The following is a 5,153-nucleotide window of genomic DNA, read 5'->3' on the forward strand; positions in this document are numbered from 1 at the left end:
GTCTTTGAGAACACTTATAGACATTGACCTGCTGCTCTTGGTTTTATGCAATGCTGGAATCAAACACAAGGCTTTGTGCGTGCTAGGCAAGCACTCTACAGTGTGGGTTATTTCCCCAGCCTGTAAGTGGAGGGAAATGATGAAGGTTTCCATGGAGGCCCTCTCAGAAGGCTCAGCTAGATCTTGCTTAGCTTCTCATTTGCTGGGGAAGATGCCCTTCTGGCTAGTGTGACTTTCCAGAATTCCCTCTTGGAAAGCGAGAGCCTTTTCTCTCAGAGTTTTTTGTTTGTTTGTTTGTTTTGTTTTAATTTTGGAACATGTGGTTTGCTGAAGACACAGCAAACTTGATTAAAATAGTTCTGCCATGCTACACACAAATCTACAGTTAGTTTGTGCCACTATCTGGTTTTCCTGGTAGAACAGAAAAGAACTGTTCTTGACAGGAAACCCCTGTGGTTTGTCCCTCCCCAAAAGGATATGTTGAGAAGGGTAGGGAGTGAATAGGGCAGGGAAAAATGGAATTTCAATTTCAATTTGTCTTGACCAGGTGTTTAGAAGGCAAAACATAAACCCAAAATATTGTTGCCTGTGAACTTGGAGAGAATAGTGGAGACTCTGATCTTGCCTGTCAGGCCCTGGGACTTCAGGCTCTCAGGTTGTCTTGAGAGGACACTGCTGATTTCTGCCTGGAGTCCTGGAGTTAGGCTGTGCCTCCCCACCCTTCTGTGGTGGAGACCATGACCTTCATCCTCAGCTGTCCTGAAGGGATGGGGGACCTGTGGTAGAGCTTGCCTAAGTCATCCAAATTAGGATCCCAAGGAGAGGAAAAGTTCTGAGGTCTAGCAACTCTCAGAAAGCTCTGGAAACCACTGTGGTGAAGAGGCACTTCTTCCTTTAGAGCTGAAACATTTTGTCAATGGAGCTGAGCCCTGAGCAAGACAGGCAGGAGGGCAGTTCCTAGCTGAGACTAAAAAGCAGACGTTTAGCCTATGATGGTGGAACTGAACCCAGAGGGGCATCACTTGCCCACAACAGGGATAGCAAGTCCAATCATGAAGTCTGGTAACAAGACAGGAAGCAGTGATCCTGCCTTGAGCCCCTGCCTGAGTTTCCCTCAGAGATGGACTGGTTGCAAGTGTAAGTCAAGCAAAGGTGCCTCCCTCGAGGTGCGTTTAGCCTGTGTTTCGTCACAACGACAGAAACGTGACGAAAACACCTCCCATGGTTTTTCCTCTTCTTCAAGTAGCTCTGCATCATGTTTTTTCCTCACATCAATAAATACATTTCAATAATATTAGATGCAAAGTTATAATTTATTTACTGAATGCTCTATTGTTGGAGAATAATATTGCCTAAGGGATGGTGTTTTGTTGATATTATATGGCAGTGTCTAGCATCATTTTCTGGATATATTCCAAATAATGGGTAAACTATGGCCTTTTGAAGGACTTTGATCTTACATCAGCTGGGATAGGCTAAATGTTAAAACAAACACTCCCCGAGTCTATGAGGCGTAAGATAAGGATTTAACAGTGTCTGCAAATTCCTTTCTCTACATCTTCAACGATTAAGACGGTGCCACGTGTTTCTGTCTTTTTTCTGTAGATTGTATGGAACATCGTGGCTCCTCTGCACAGATGCAGTGTGTCTGTTTCTGATCTCAGAAAGGTTGTCACTAGAGGACAGACAGCAGGACTCCTTTCAGAGAAGCCACTGAGTTACTGTATCCGAAGCTGGCTTGAACTTCCAGATTTCTCTCTGCTTCCTTCCCTTACTCCCCTTCTAATTCTTCCGGCGGAACAAGGTGTCGTGTGCAAAACGGACCATCTTTTCTAGGACCCAGCCCCAAACTCTGTGCCCCCGAATCACCTCTGAATGCAAGTTCACCTATGTGTACTAGCATAAAAGACAAGTTTGATTTGGGGACACGGATGGGGACAGACTCCAGTGAATAGAACTAGAAGGTAAAAATAGCATCCCTGTGTTGACTTGGCACATTGACTGTGACCAAAATCTCCCAATGCCTTATCCTTGGCATTTAGTGCCTCAGCAGAGCATTATCACAACAAAACCAGCCATTGCTGAGAAATTGTAATAGAAGCCATAGAACTGTGCGAGATTCGTTCCTTTACGTGAACCAGGTTGACGAATGCTGGCTCGTGTCTGAGCTGTGGCTTCCTCCTTGTTTTGAAGCATCTGTACTGGACTCCCAGCTGTTGACTGATGATTAGCTAGGGCTGGGCCCTTGCAAAACGATGTTTCCAGGGAGGTCAGCAAAAAAATTCCTCAAAAAGTCTACTTGTCCAAGGGCCTCGGAGAGCCGAGCCACAGCATCCCTAAAGGCAGTGTGTGTTTTCTTATGCGCAGTCAGGTGTGAGGAGGCGGTGCTGCTGCTTAGAGACGGCGGGAGCCCTTTGCCATGGCTGCGGGACCGATCTCCGGATGGAATCAGGATGCCACGGTGTACGTGGGAGGTCTAGAGGAGAAAGTGAGTGGGCCACTGCTGTGGGAGCTCTTTCTCCAGGCAGGGCCAGTGGTTAACACCCACATGCCGAAGGATAGAGTCATTGGCCAGCACCAAGGCTATGGCTTTGTTGAATTCCTGAGTGAGGAAGATGCTGACTATGCCATTAAGATTATGAACATGATCAAACTCTATGGGAAGCCAATACGAGTGAACAAGGCCTCAGCTCACAACAAAAACCTGGATGTAGGAGACAACATTTTCATTGGAAATCTGGACCCAGAAATGGATGAAAAGCTCTTTACGATACTTTCAGCGCTTTTGGAATCATCTTACAGACCCCCAAGTTTATGCGGGACCCTGACACAGGCAACTCCAAGGGTTATGCCTTCATTAATTTTGCCTCATCTCATGCTTCAGATGCAGCAATTGAGGCCATGAATGGGTAGTACCGGTGTAACCGCCCTATTGCTGTGTCTTAAGCCTTCAAGGACTCTAAGGGTGAACACCATGGCTCAGCACCTGAACGACTCCAGAACCCACTGTCCCAGGCTGACTGCCCTCATGAGCTGTTTGCCGATGCACCCCCTCTGCCCTCTGCCCCTAATCCTGTGGTTTCATCCCGGGATTCTGGGCTTCCTCCACCAGGCATGCCACCTCCTGGAGCCCTCCCTCCTGGGATACCCCCAGCTATGCCTCCACCACCTATGCCACCTGGGGCTGGAGGACATGGCCCCCAGCAGCAGGAACTCCAAGGGCTGGACATCCTGGTCTTGGGCATTCACATCCTCACCCCTTCCCACCAGGTGGGATGCCCCATCCAGGGATGTCCCAGATGCAGCTGGCCCACCATGGCCCCCATGGCCTAGGACACCCCCATGCTGGGCCTCCAGGCTCGGGGGCGGGGGGAGGAGCCACCACCTCGGCCACCTCCTGGAGTGCCTCATCCTGGACTTCCTCCGATGGGCATGTCCCCTGAGGGCCTCCTCTCAGATCTCCCATGAGTCACCCAGGTCCCATGCCTCCTCATGGTATGCGTGGGCCTCCTCCTTTCATGCCGCCTCATGGATACATCGGTCCTTCAAGATCCCCTCCGTATGGCTACCAGCGGGGCCCCTCCCTCTACCGAGACCCACTCCACGGCCCCCGTTCCACCTCATGGTCCGCTTGGGGGCCCACTTCCTCAGTAAATTGCCATCCTTTGTCTCCTTTTTATCCTTCCTGTATCTTAATTTCTTGGACCAATCAGAGATGCTATGGCTCACCAGGGCTAATGTACTGACCCCTCCCAGCAGCTCTGTCCCCATCCCAATGTCATGTTTTCCACAGGGGATTTTTCTTCATTTTTATTTTAAAATGTTGGCCCTAATTTCTTTACACGTGTATAGAAAAATAAAAGTATGCTTCTTGTTTAAAAAAAAAAAAAGAGTGGACAGGTGTGTCAGCCTTCCCAGTCCCAACCTCCTCAAGAGGCAGCCTCGGACTCTGGACCTCTTGACTGAGTGACTCACATTAACTCTAGCTCTTATAACCTAGAAAAAGAAACAGGAAGTGGCCACAGAGCCACGGTGCAGCTCAGGGAAGGGCCCTGGTGGCTCTTGACCTCAGATGAGATGGTAAACGCAGGCATGTGGCATAGCATCACTCTTTTCTCCCATCGCCATGGTGCCTTCTGGTGGGGCGGGACCATCTCAGTGGAGTTTGTGGGTGATCTTGGCATGGGGGTCACCACTTCTGGGCCAAGGACTCTTCCCAGCGTGAGGCCCTGTGAAATGATAAGCTCTTCTCTGCAGTGACCTTGGACCCTTGACATGGCTTTTATCAGCCTTATAAGTAGAAGTGCTTGCCTGAATGTAGTGGTAAACGCCTATGGGCCCAGTGCTTGGGAGGTAGATGCAGGACAAAGAGTTCCTGGTCGTCTTTGGATCTTTGACCACATAGTGAATTCTAAGCCAGCCTGGGTTACACATTCTGGGAGGTGTGTTCAAACACCGTGAACTTGGAGAGTGTATACCTAGGACACTGTGAACTTGGAGAGTGTATACCTAGAAATACATTGTATCTAAAGCCCATAGAAGGGCTTCCTTTATAGGCTGAGAAACAAAAGTCCATTGTTACCCTAGGTCCCCAGAGGAATGCTCCAGTGGTGTGGTTAGCACTGTTCTGGGCTTGGCCTTATGGTCTTCTGTCTGGGGTGGGGGTGGGGGATGGCTGAAGGGGAAAAGAGAGCAGAGGGCTAGCACACCCAAGCATCCATTTCTGATTCTCTCAGGGCTGAAGGATAGCTGGCTGCTGAGCCGTCCCCACTCCTACCCTCAGAGCTTCTAACTAGTTCTAGCTTCCCAACCCCAACCTTCCACTGATGTCTTCCCATAGGCTTGCCCCTGTTGTGGCAGGTGGTGCCAAGACACTGTGGAGGCCTTTCCCGTGTAGACTCAGTGCAACTAACTGTAATGGCCTCTTTAGGCCAGGGTCTCCAAGTACCAACTCATGGAGAAATGATTGTAGCACAGACTGGTTCTTGGCCTGCTCTGCAGCCCTCCAGGGCCTGTGCTCCCAAGCCTAAAGGTCTGGTTCTAAAAGCACCGGCTTCTCTAGGCCAGTCCAAATAGTAAAAGGCCTGTAGACAATCCCGGTCATGTTTTTCCTTTGAGTGAAGATAATTTGCTTCCTTTTCAGCCTCTTGTGA

The 5,153-nt window shown here is 49.5% G+C and overlaps 1 pseudogene; it reads left to right on the plus strand.

The window, feature by feature from the left end:
• The first annotated feature begins 2,113 nt into the window (after positions 1–2,113).
• Positions 2,114–3,789, plus strand: LOC117717263 (splicing factor 3B subunit 4 pseudogene; annotated as a pseudogene).
• Positions 3,790–5,153: the final 1,364 nt, after the last annotated feature.

Source organism: Arvicanthis niloticus, chromosome 11, assembly GCF_011762505.2.
Source record: "Arvicanthis niloticus isolate mArvNil1 chromosome 11, mArvNil1.pat.X, whole genome shotgun sequence".
In the NCBI taxonomy this organism is placed as follows: domain Eukaryota; kingdom Metazoa; phylum Chordata; class Mammalia; order Rodentia; family Muridae; genus Arvicanthis; species Arvicanthis niloticus.